The 13962-nt window shown below is 39.7% G+C and overlaps 1 protein-coding gene across 1 annotated transcript in view; it reads right to left on the reverse strand.

The window, feature by feature from the left end:
* Positions 1-12650, reverse strand: part of LOC106094434 (uncharacterized) — a 142389-nt gene extending 129739 nt beyond the window's left edge. Inside the window, exon 1 of the mRNA XM_059364909.1 lies at positions 11798-12650. The gene's annotated coding sequence lies outside the window, so the exon portion shown is untranslated. The remainder of the gene's footprint in view (positions 1-11797) is intronic.
* Between the last annotated feature and the right edge of the window lie 1312 nt (positions 12651-13962).

Raw genomic sequence — 13962 nt, forward strand, 5'->3', positions numbered from 1 at the left:
GCCATAAAAACAAGCTGAAGAGAAGAAAAGTCTTTCAAATATTAGTTTTGGAATGCTGTTTTAAAGCTTATTATACCCACCACCATAGAATGGGGGTATACAAATCTAGTCATTCCGTTTGTAAAACCTCGAAATATTCGTCTAAGACCCCATAAAGAATGAGTATTCTTGATCGTCTCAACGTTCTGAGTCGATCTAGCCATGTCCGTCCGTCCGTCCATCCGTCTGTCGAAATCACGATAGAAGTCGAACGCGTAAAGCTACCCACTTTCAATTTTGAACAGATACTTAATATTGATGTAGGGCCTAGGGGATTGCAAAATAGGCCATATCGGTTCAGATTCAGATATAGCTCCCATATAAACCGTTTTCCCATTTTGACTTCTTGAGCCCTTACAAGCCGCAATTTTCGTCCGATTGTGCTGAAATTTGCCATGTAGTGTTCTGTTATGATTTCCAACAACTGTATCAAGTATGGTTCAAATTGGTCTATATCCTGATATAGTTACCATATTACCCGATCTCCCGAGTTGACTTCTTGAGCCCCTGGAAGCCGCCATTTTTGTCCGATTTGGCTCAAATATTGCACATGGTGTTTTTTTTATGACTTTCAACAACTGCGCCAAGTACGATCCAAGTCGGTCAAGAACCTGATATAGCTACCATATAAACCGATCTCCCGAGTTGAGTTCTTGAGCCCCTGGAAGCCACCATTTTTCCGATTTGGCTCAAATTTTGCACATGGTGTTTTGTTATGACTTCCAACAACTACGCCAAGTACGATACAAATCGGTCAAGAACCTGATATAGCTACCATATAAACCGATCTACCGATTTCATATCTTGAGCCCCTGGAAGCCGCAATTTTTGTCCAATTTGGCTTAAATTTACACTTGGTGTTCCGAATCAGTTTAAATCGATCGAGCCCCTGAAAGCCGCAACTTTTGTCCGATTTGGTTAAAATTTTACACATACCGTTCTGTTATGACTCCTAACAACTGTGTCAAGTACGGTCTAAATCGGTCTATAACCTGATACAGCTCCCATATAAACCGATCACCCGATTTGATTTCTTGAGCCCCTGAAAGCCGCAATTTTTGTTCAATTTGGCTTAAATTTACACTTGGTGTTCCGAATCAGTTCAAATCGATTGAGAACCTGATATAGCTCCCATTTAAACCGATCTCCCGATTTGAATTTTGAGCCCTTACTATTCGCGTTTTTTATCTGATTATGCTGAAATTTTGCATATAGTGTTCTGTTATGACTCTCAAAAACTCCTCAAAGTACCGTTCATTTCGGTCTATAACCAGATACAGCCCCCATAGTTTAGCAGAATCTATGGTGGTTTGTTTGTTCCGTATGGACTCAACAACGGCTGAATCGGTTCAGCCTCGAAATTTTCACAGATGGTGTAGGTTGGTGTTGGGCGGACCCTTCCCCTTACCCTTCCCCTTCCCCTTACCCTTCCCCTTACCCTTCCCCTTACCCTTACCCTTCCCCTTACCCTTCCCCTTACCCTTCCCCTTACCCTTCCCCTACCCAAAAATGAAACTGGACCAATCGGGACAATATGGGACTCAAATGAAAGGTATTCAAGAGTAGAGTACGAATTTTATTATAAAATTTGGGTCCAAGTTCCTGGGGACCGCCCCAACAGCAAAACCTCTTAAACTAGGTTTATTTGACGTATGAATGTATGCAGGAGTAGATAACGAATCCATCATATAAATTCATATCTAAGTATAGGGGGTCACCACACCCCCCCCCCCCCAAAAAAAAAAAAAAAAAACGCCCAAAATGGGTACATTAGCCAATCACGGATATATGGGACTAGAAGGAAACATAGGCTATATAATTTTTCGATATCGGAAGGGGGACGGACCCTCCCCTTTATGCCAAAAACACCTCCCAAAATCAAAAGTGGACCGATGTGGACAATATGGGCATCAAATGAAAGGTATTGGAGAGTAGAATACAAATGTGGTATATAAGTTTGAGTCTTAACACCCATCGGGCCGCCCTAACTCCAAAACTGCCCCAAACAGACATATTGGACGTTCATTTCAATATGGGGCTCAAAGGAATTTCGGAGTAGATTACGAATATGATATTAAAATTTTGCGTTCAAGTCTATTGGGTTGCCCAAAAAGTAATTGCGGATTTTTCATATAGTCGGCGTTGAAAATTTTTTTCACAGCTTGTGACTCTGTAATTGCATTCTTTCTTCTGTCAGTTATCAGCTGTAACTTTTAGCTTGCTTTAAGAAAAAAAGTGTAAAAAAGTATATTTGATTAAAGTTCATTCTAAGTTTTATTAAGAAAGCATTTACTTTCTTTTAAAAAATCCGCAATTACTTTTTGGGCAACCATAAGTCGTAAAGATACATCAAATGGGTTTATGGACTCATTATGACAATATGGGACTCAAATGAAAGGTATTTGAGAGTAAAAAACGAATTTTATATCCAATTTTGGAGTCAAGTGTTTTGGGGTACGCTCTAGAGAATGAATTTAATATCTATTTTCAGTGCAAAGTGCCGGTGGCCGCCCCAGCACTAAAACTCTTTCCAAACGGTTCATATTTACCGACCCTGGCATGGCATGGGGCTCAAATGAAAGGGATTTGGAAGTGCAGCACGAATTTGATATCCATATTTGATTCGAAATGTCTGAGATGCCATTGCTTCCCCAAAAACCACTTCTTATTACCGCAATTTTTAAAAACACCAGGAACCGAGTAGGGGCATACTTCTCTCTCATCAATGAGTGCTTTCCGATTCAAGTTTAAGCTCAATGAGAAGGGACCTTTTTTTATGGCCGAGTCCGAATGACGTCCTGTAGTGCGAATTTTTTTTTTTTTTTAAATGACCATGCATGGCATTGTACCTCGCAAATGTCGCCAGTATTAAGTGGGGGAAAACCACCGCTTTGTCCGATGTTCTCGACAGGATTCGAACGAGTTCAGCGTCATAGGCTACAATGGCACGAATTCGATATCCATCCTAAAAAGATTTTTGAAAGTAAAAGAAGGCGAAGCGGAGCGGGCCCGGTTCGGCTAGTGTATGTAGCCATGTCCATCCGCCCGTCTGTCGAAAGCACGCTAAATTTCGGGAGAGTGAAACTGGGAGTCTGAAATTTTGCATAAACACTTCCTATTAGTGTGGGTCGGTTGGGATTGTAAATGGGTCAAATCGGTTCACATTTAGGTAAAGCTTCCATGTAAACCGATCTCTAAATAATACTTCTTGATATAGCTGCCATCATAAAACCATCTCGGATCTTGACTTCTTGAGCCTCTTAAGTGCGCAATTCTTGTTAGGTTTGGCTGAAATTTTGCATGATGTGTTTTTATACCCACCACCGAAGGATAGGGGTATATTCATTTTGTCATTCCGTTTGCAACACATCGAAATATCCATTTCCGACCCTATAAAGTATATATATTCTTGATCAGCGTAAAAATCTAAGACGATCTAGACATGTCCGTCCGTCTGTCTGTTGAAATCGCGCTACAGTCTTTAAAAATAAAGTTATTGAGCTGAAATTTTGCGCATGTTCTTTTTTTGTCCATAAGCGGGTTAAGTTCGAAGATGGGCAATATCGGACTATATCTTCATATAGCCCCCATATAGACCGATCCGCCGATTTAGGGTCTTAGGCCCATAAAAGCCACACTTATTATCCGATTTTGATGAAATTTGCGACAGTGAGTTGTGTTAGGCCCTTCGAGATCCTTCATCAATTTGGCTCAGATCGGTCCAGATTTGTATATAGCTGCCATATAGACCGATCCTCCGATTTAGGGTCTTAGGCCCATAAAAGCCACATTTATTATCCGATTTTGATGAAATTTGCGACAGTGAGTTGTGTTAGGCCCTTCGAGATCCTTCATCAATTTGGCTCAGATCGGTCCAGATTTGTATATAGCTGCCATATAGACCGATCCTCCGATTTAGGGTCTTAGGCCTATAAGAGCCATATTTATTATCCGATTTTGCTGAAATTTGGGACAGGGAGTTGTGTTAGGCCCTTCGACATCCTTTGTCAATTTCGCTCAGATCGGTCCAGATTTGGATATAGGTGCCATATAGACCGATCCTCCGATTTAGGGTCTTAGGCCTATAAGAGCCACATTTATTATCCGATTTTGCTGAAATTTGGGACAGTGATTTGTGTTAGGCCCTTCGACATCCTTTGTCAATTTCGCTCAGATCGGTCCAGATTTGGATATAGGTGCCATATAGACCGATCCTCCGATTTAGGGTCTTAGGCCTATAAGAGCCACATTTATTAACCGATTTTGCTGAAATTTGGGACAGTGAGTTGTGTTAGGCCCTTCGACATCCTTCGTCAATTTGGCTCAGATCGGTCCAGATTTGGATATAGCTGCCATATAGACCGATCTGCCGATTTATGGTCTTGGGCCCCTAAAAGCCACATTTATTATCCGATTTTGGTGAAATTTGGGACAGAGAGTTGTGTTAGGCCCTTCGACATCCTTCGTCAATTTGGCTCAGATCGGTCCAGATTTGGATATAGCTGCCATATAGACCGATCTCTCGATTTAAGGTTTTGGGCCCATAAAAGCCACATTTATTATCCGATTTTGCTGAAATTTGGGACAGTAAATTGTGTTAGGATCTTTGATATCCCTCATTAATTTGGTGCAGATCGGTCCAGTTTTGGATATAGCTGCCATATAGACCGATCCCTCGATTTCAGTTTTTGGGCCCATTAAATGTTCATTTATTGTTCGATGTCGCCGAAATTTGGGACAGTGAGTTAAGCTAAGCCCTTCGACTTCCTTCTGCAATATGGCCCAGATCAGTCCAGATTTGAATATAGCTGCCATATAGACCGATCTCTCGATATAAGGTTGTGGGTCCATAAAAGGCGCATTTATTGTCCGATTTCGCCGAAATTTGGGACAATGAGTTGAGTTACGCCCTTCGAAATTTTTCTGAAACTTGGGCTAAATCGGTTTAGATTTGGATATAGCTGCCATATAGACCGATATCTCGATTTAAAGTTTTGACCCCATAAAAGGCCCATTTATAGTCCGATTTCACTGAAATTTGACACAGTGACTTATGTTAGGCTTTTCGAAATCCGTGTCGTATGTAGCTCAGATCGGTTTATTTTTAGATAAAGCTACTAAAAAGACCAATATTTTGTTATACACAATTGAACAATGACTTGTAGTTATAAGTATTTGGTCAAAATTGGAACATATTTTGATATAACTGCTATGGGACAAAAGGTATAACATTTTCACCGGATTTTGATGAATGGTGGTTTACGTATATTTCCGAGGTGGTGGCTATCCAAAGTTCGGCCCGGCCGAACTTAACGCCTTTTTACTTGTTTTACTTTCAACTTTTATGCCAAGTATGGTCTATATCGGCTCACAACCTGATACAGCTACCATATAAACCGATCTCCCGATTATACTTCTTGAGCCACTAGACAGCGTAATTATCATTCGATTATGTACAACGACTTCTCCTATGTCCTTCAACATATGTGCCAAATATGCCTGAATCGGTCTGTAAGCTGATACAGCTCCCATAAAATCCGATCTCCCGATTTTATTTCTTGAGCCCTCGTGGGGCGCATTTCTTATCCGATTTGGCCAAAATTTTGCATAATGACTTCTATTATGGTTTCCAACTTCCAAACTAAGTCTAGGTCGAATCGGTAGATAACCTGATGATAGTTCCCATAGCATGGCAATTTTTATTCTTTCTTTGCCTATAGAGATACCAAGCAAAGCACTTGAAATATGTGATCCATGGTTGTGGGTATATAAGATTCGGCCCTGCCGAACTTGCACCCTTTTACTTGTTAATACGTATTGTGTACAATATACTCACTTAATTTCATTAAAGAGTTTGTTATTGTTGTCTTAGGTTATGAAACAAAAAGTTGGTTGCTTCTTGTTTACAAGAATATCACGTACTTTTTCTGACGCATTCATAGTCCCGTAGCCATAGAAAATTTCATGAAGAAAGTATTTCATAGAAGACCGTCTTATCGCAAAACATGCGTACACAAAGAAGCCATTCACTGTAAAACTGTGTGTGGTCATGTAATACAACTTCGAAAACACGAATTTGCTCAAAAACTACCTTTAATGCTAGGGAAAGAGTTCGCTTAAAGCGTCAAATGATTTTAATGAACCAAGCCCAAAATATTTGGCTAAAAAACGAAATTTTAAAAATTTCTAAAATTTTGTATACCCACCACCATAGGATGGGAGTATACTTCATTCCGATTGTAACACCTCGAAATATTCGTCTAAGACCCCATAAAGAATATATAATTTTGATCCTCTCGACGTTCTGAGTCGATCTAGCCATGTCCGTCCGTCTGTCAAAATCACGATAGAGATCGAACGCGTAAAGCTAGCCACTAGAGATACTAAACATCGATGTAGGTCATTGGGGATTGCAAATGGGTCATATCAGTTCAGAATTGGGTATAGCTCCCATATAAACCGATTCCCAATTTGACTTCTTGAGCTCTTAAAAGCCGCAATTTTGGTCCGATTTGGCTCCCATATAAACCGATTCCCAATTTGACTTCTTGAGCCCTTAAAAGCCGCAATTTTGGTCCGATTTTTGCTTGTAGTGTTTTCTTATGACTTTCAGCAACTGTGCCAAGTACGGTGTGAATCGGTCTATAACCAGATATAGCTGCCATATAAGCCGATCACCCGATTGGAATTCGGCTGACATTTTGCATGAGGTGTTCTGCTACGACTTCCAACAACTGTGCACAATACGGTCCAAATCAGTCTATAACCTGGTATAGCTTCCATGTAGACCGGTACATGTTCCTGTAAGGTAACACTATGTGCAAAATTGTAGCTAAATTGAACAAAACTTGTTGGGTGTAAAGGAAGTCAGAAGTCGTATCAGGAGATCGGTTCATATGGGAGCTGTACCAGGTTATAGACCGATTCCGACCGTACTTGAATCAGTTGTTGAAAGTCGTTAGGGAGCACTATGAGCGAAATTTCAGCCAAATCGGACGAAATTTGTGGCTTCCAGGGGTTCAAGAAGTCAAATCGGGAGATCGGTTTACATGGGAGCTATGCCAGGTTATAGAACGATTTGAACCTTACTTGGCACTATTGTTAAAGGTCATAACAGAACTCTACAAGCAAAATTTCAGCCAAATCGGACGAATTTTGCGGCTTCCAGGGGCTCAAGAAGTCAAATCGGGAGATCGGTTTATATAGGAGCTATATCAGGTTATTGCCCGATTTAAATTGTACTTGGCACAATTGTTGGAACTCATAAAAGAACATCACATGCAAAATTTCAGCCAAATCGGACAAAAATTGTGGCTTCCAGAGGCTCAAGAAGTCAAATCGGGAGACCTGTATATATGGGAGCTATATCAGGATCTTGCCCGATTTGGATTGTACTTATAACAGAAGTTGCAAGTCATGAAAGAACACCACGTGCAAAATTTCAGCCAAATCGGACAAAAATTGCGGCTTCCAGGAGCTCAAGAAGTCAAATCGGGTGATCGGTTTATATAGGAGCTATATCAGGTTATTAACCGATTTAGATTTTACATGGCACAGTTGTTGGAAGTCATAAAAAAACATCACATGCAAAATTTCAGCCAAATCGGACAAAAATTGTGGCTTTCAGAGGCTCAAGAAGTCAATTCGGGAGATCGGTATATATGGGAGCTATATCAGGTTCTTGGCCGATTTCAATGTTACTTAGCCCACTTGTTGGAAGTCATAAAAGAACATCACATGCAAAATTTCAGCCAAATCGGACTGAAATTGCGGCTTCCCGGGGCTCAAGAAGTCAAATCGGATGATCGTTTTATATAGGAGCTGTATCAGGTTATTAACCGATTTAAATTTTACATGGCATAGTTGTTGGAAGTCATAAAAAACACCACGTGCAAAATTTCAGCCAAATCGGACTGAAATTGCGGCTTCCAAGGGCTCAAGAATTAAATTGGGAGATCGGTTTATATGGGAGCTATACCCAAATCTGAACCGATATGGCCCATTTGAGAGTCAAGAGAAAATCCTTCCTGGGAAGATTGGTCAATAAAATTTCGGCTTATAAGGGCTCAAGAATCAAATCGGGAGATCGCTTTATATGGGAGCTATATCCAAATCTGAACCGATATGGCCCATTTGAGAGTCAAGAGAAAATCCTTCCTGGGCAGATTGGTCAATAAATGCGCTTGCTGTAGTTCTGGGAGTGAAAATCAGGCGATATATATATGAGGCGTCCCCTAAACACATGGCCACAAAATTCAAAAATGTTTACCCTTTGGGGGGTATACTGGGGAAGGGATGATGCCCTAAATACATGGTCCTACATTTGGATACCAAATTCGTATTCTACTCCCAAATACCTTTATTTGAACCCCATATTGTGATGGAAAGGGGTAAATCGGCAGAAAATTGGTCCCAAAAGTGGGTATCAATTTGGCTCTACCCCCCAATACCTCTCATTTAAGCTCCACATTGACATGGTCGGTAAATATGCTCGATTTAGGAGTGTTTTGAGGAGTGGGGTGGTCACCCTAACATGGTGCCTATCATTTGAGCCCCATTTTTCCATAGTCGGTAAACATGACCGGTTTGGGGGATGAAGCGGTCATTCAATGACTTAGCTTTGAAAATATATATCTGATTCGTGTTCTACTCTAAAAAAAGTTGTATTTGAGCGTCATATTGACATGGTCAGCAAATACTTCCTATGGTGTTATGGGGGTGGGGGGGCCTCATATACACTTTTCACGAATATTGATATCAGATTTGTGCTTTACTTCCAAAGACCTTGCATTTGAACTCCATATTGCTATGGTCCTCTTTGGGGGATGTTCTCAGGGATGGGTGGCCCCCAAACACTTGGTCCCACATCTGGATATCAGATTCGTATTTTACACTCAAATACCTTTTATTTAAGCCCCATATTGCCATGGTCAGTAAACAAGTCCTGTTTGGGGGGTATTTTGGGGGAGGGGTGGACCCCCAGAAACTTGGTCCCAGATTCGTATTTTACTCGCAAATACCTTCCATTTGAGTTCCATATTGCCATGGTGGGTAAATATGTCCGATTTAGGGGTGTTTTGGGGGTTGGGGTGCTCCCCCTAATACTTGGTCCAACAATTGGATATAGGATACGTTTTCTTATTCTAAATACCTTTCATTTGAGTCCCATATTGTCGTGATTGATGTAAATATAAGTTTGGTAGGTTTTAGGATGGGGCGGTCCCCCTTGGTACCCCATCCGAAACTTTGATACCAAATTTTTATCTTTAGGGTACTATATAAGAGCACACAAAATTTCGCTTAAATCGCACCACCCATCTCCGAGTCTGGCGTTTCTGAGAATTAAGGTAAGGGGAAGGATCCGATATCAGATATCAAAAAATTTAGTACCCTACTTTCACCACGGGGTCATTATGCACCATCCGTGAAAATTACAAGAAAATCGGTTCAGCCGTTTCTGAGTCTATAAGGAACACACAAACAAACACAAATTGATTTTTATACCCTCCACCATAGGACGGGGGTATACTAATTTTGTCATTCTGTTTGTAACACCTCGAAATATGCGTCTGAGACCCCATAAGGTATATATATTCTTGATCATCATATCATTTTAAGTCGATCTAGCCATGTCCGTCGGTCCGTCTGTCTGTCGAAAGCACCCTAAATTTCGAAGGAGTAAAGCTAGCCGCTTGAAATTTTGCACAAATACTTTTTATTAGTGTAGGTCGGTTGGTATTGTAAATAGGTCAAATTGGTCCGTGTTCTGATATAGCTGCCATATAAACCGATCTTGGGTCTTGACTTCTTGAGCCTCCAGAGGGCGCAATTCTCGTCCGATTTGACTGAAATTTTGCACGTAGTGTTCTGGTATCACTTTCAACAAATGCTTTAAGAATGGTTCAAATCGGTCTATGTTTTGATATAGCTGCCATATAAACCGATCTGGGGTCTTGACTTCTTGAGCCTCTAGACGGCGCAATTCTCATCCGATTTGACTGAATTTTTACACGTAGCGTTTTTTTACCACTTCCAACAACTGTGTTAAGTATGATTCAAATCGGCTCATAATCTGGTATAGCTGTCATATAAACAGACAATGAATCTTGACTTCTTGAGCCAATAGAGGGCGCAAATCTCATCCTATTTGGCTGAAATTTTGAATGGGGTGTTTTGTTATGACTTCCGATAACTGTGCTAAGTATGGCGCAAATCGATACATAACCTGATATAGCTGCCATATAAACCCATCTGGGGTCTAGACTTCTTCAGCCTGTAGAGGGCGCAATTGTCATCCAATTTAGCAGAAATTTTGTACAACGGCTTCTCTCATGACCTTCAACATACGTGTCTAATATGGTCTGAATCGATCTACAGCTTGATACAGCTACCATATAAACCTATCTTCCAATTTAGCTTCTTGAGCCCCTACAAGGCGCAATTCTTATCAGAATGAACTGAGATATTACACAATGACTTCTACAATGTTCGGCATTCACTTATGGTCCGAATCGAACTATAACTTGAAATAGCTCCAATAGTATAACAGTACTTATTCAATATTCTTTGTTTGCCTAAAAAGAGATACCGCGCATAGAACTCGATAAATGCGATCCATGGTGGAGGGTATATAAGATTCGGCCCGGCCGAACTTAGCACTCTCTTACTTGTTATATATAAGATTACTGCAAATCGGACGAACATATATATGGGAGCTTTATCCAAATCTGAAACGATTTTTTCCAATTTCAATAGGCTTCGTCTCTACGTCGAAAAACTTGCCCATACCAAATTTGAAGATGACGGGATGAAAATTGCGACCTGTATTTTGTACACAAATTAACATGGACAGACGACATGGCTAAATCAAATCAAAAACTGATTTTGAGTCGATCGGTATACTTATCAATGGGTCTATCTCTCTCTTTCTTTTGGGTGTTACAAACTAATTCACTAAGTTATAATACCCTGTACCACAGTAGCGGTGTAGGGTATAAAAAGCAGCTGGCATTACTTCTTCGAAAGTTAGCGTGCTTTCGACAGACAGACGGACGGACATGGCTATATCGACTTAAAATGACATGACGATCAAGAATTTATATACTTTATGGGACCTCTGAGGAATATTTCGAAGAGTTACAAAAAATCCGCAATTACTTTTTGGGCAAAAGTAACAGCTGATAACTGACAGAAGAAAGAATGCAATTACAGAGTCACAAGCCGTTGAAAAAATTTGTCAACGCCGACTATATGAAAAATCCGCAATTACTTTTTGGGCAACCAATAGTGTACCCCCATCTTATGGTGGAGGGTATAAAAAGGGTCAAAATGACCCTTAAGAGTCACAACGTTAACGCTGGCTCGTTCGAAATTAAGGCCACTTTGAAAGATAGAAAGACGAACGGATGGCCAGAAATTCGGTAGGCCATATCATATCGCTGAATGAGATATTGTGTGGACTCTTAGGCCAATATGTTGAATTGCGACATACGCTATGATGATGGTATACCCCCTTCCTTCTAGGTAGGGGGTGTAGGTTACAATTGTAATTGAATATTAAATTCCACACTCTATTTTATTGTCATCCAAGTTATCCAGCAGTCATTGGCCTTACTTTTCTCCTAGTGCAGGTTATTACATTTAACCATGTTATCTAATGTCATCTTCATTCCTATCCAGAACAACACAACAACAAGAGTTTGTAAATAAATGTAAGCCTATTGCAAATATAAAGAATCATCCATGTACTTATACGCACCTAAGTTGTCGAGTGTGTGGATTGGAGGTTGTTGTTCTTCTTTGCTGCTGACTGCTGAGGCGGCGCAAATTGCAAAACTTTGTATCTGCTGCTGGAGCTACCGATTAAGGTCCCATTATAATAGTGGTGATCGTGAAGTAGACAATCAGTATCATAAAGTTTTAACTTGTCACCAGAAATGTCAGTCAAATGACTTCACTTTATTAAAGACGACCAGACGACGACATTAGTTTGTCACATATCACTCACCACTCACTTAAGTATTCACTTAACTGGTTAAACTATAGCACGCACTCTTTCTTAGAATTTTGTTCAGGAATTTGGAAAATCATAAAATTATTTTTGAAGAATTTTTGATTTGTTCAATTCCTTGATAATTTTGTTATTATCTGACTTTAACAAGTTATTATACAAAAATTTATTAATTTTTCGTGAGAAAATTTTTAAATTTAGCTTCGTTTGGCATAAAACACAATTAACACTCAATGCATATAAACCATATCTCCAATTTTAATTCAATTCGTATCGATTCGTTTGTTGTTATATATATTTTTTTCAAATTTTTTTCGATGAGCCTTGCATAAAAAGCGCAATAAAAATTTTTTAGCACTATTTCTTATCTTGACTGCGTGGTTGTTTTTTTTTTTTTAATTTTTTCCAAAATATTTTATATTCCCCTCTTCTTCACACTGAAGATTCCAAAATGAGACACCTATTTCTGTTTATTATGCTCTCGATGAGGCGTGAAACAGATTGGCAGTAAAACAGACACCCAGCATCATTTAAGATTGAATTTTTATAGTTTTAAAAATAAACTGAAAATTCAATTCAAATTCACTTCACTTTTTTTTCCCTTAATATGCGCTTCGTCCAACGAACGTGTTAATCGAATTTTTCCGAGCAGCGATCGCAGACAACCGTCACAATTCAACGTTTTCAAGCAACTGATCTTGGTGAATGTTGTGTTTAGTTGTGGGGGCTGCTCACCATCATCCAGAATGGAGAAATTTATACTCACCATAGACGCACGCAACAAAAACAAACACATGTGGTTGATATAGGGGGGGCATACTCACACATAGGCTCTCTCTTCTTTACGAATGCATGTGCTCAAACAAAATACCTATGCATGCATGCGCCACATTAACCCCATGGCATGAACCCCACGAACCCAACACAGTGACTACAAAGAGAACAAAGCAATGTTTTGTTTGGGAGAATAGTTTCTTTTATTGCATTACTCAGGTGATTCAAAAGGGGGATAAGGAATTAATTTGTAACATGTTTTTTTTTTTTTTAATTGCAGGGAGAAATCTGAAATGTAGGTTATAATTTTTTATGCCCGCTACTTATGTGAAGATTTAACGAATCGGACAAAAATGTTTGGGAGGAGTTACACAAAAAACCCCCTGTAACGGATATGGTTAATGAAAGGCCTTTATGAGAAGAGTACAAATCTGAAATTAATGTTGGGAACCAAGTAATGGGGTTCCGCCCCCTCAACCATCAAAGGAAATGGCCGAAAACATGTAACTGAAAAATAAAATTAGTAAAAACAAGTAAAAAGGCATTAAGTTCGGCCGGGCCGGCGAACCCCCCATCTAGGGTATATATGTAAACCCCCTTTCTTCACCATCCGGTAAAAACTGGATAACTTACGCACTCAAATTCGCCACGGACATTGAGTGGTCCAATAAATATAAGACACTGTTTAATTTTTGTAGAACAAAATGTTGGTCTTTTTGGCAACTAAATCCAAATATAAACCGATTTGAACCATATAGAACACGGATGTCGAAAAGCCTAACATAAGTCACAGCGTCAAATTTCAACGAAATCGGATAATAAATGCGTTTTTTATAGGGCCAATGTTTTAAATCCAGAGATCTTTCTATATGGCACCTATAACCAAATCTGGACCGATCTTAGCCAAATTAAACAAGGATATAGTAATCATTCTATTTTATTATTACTCCACTACTATATCCGTAGTTATATCTTAATAGGGGCTGGTCCCGATCAAATTGTATTCAGGTCCCCGGAACACATACACAAATCACATTTTCTGACAATAAAACTGCTTTTTATGGGATTAAGACCCTAAATTGGAAGATCGGTCTGTATGACAGATATATCTATATAGTCTGATTTGACTCATATTTGGG

Source organism: Stomoxys calcitrans, chromosome 1, assembly GCF_963082655.1.
Source record: "Stomoxys calcitrans chromosome 1, idStoCalc2.1, whole genome shotgun sequence".
In the NCBI taxonomy this organism is placed as follows: domain Eukaryota; kingdom Metazoa; phylum Arthropoda; class Insecta; order Diptera; family Muscidae; genus Stomoxys; species Stomoxys calcitrans.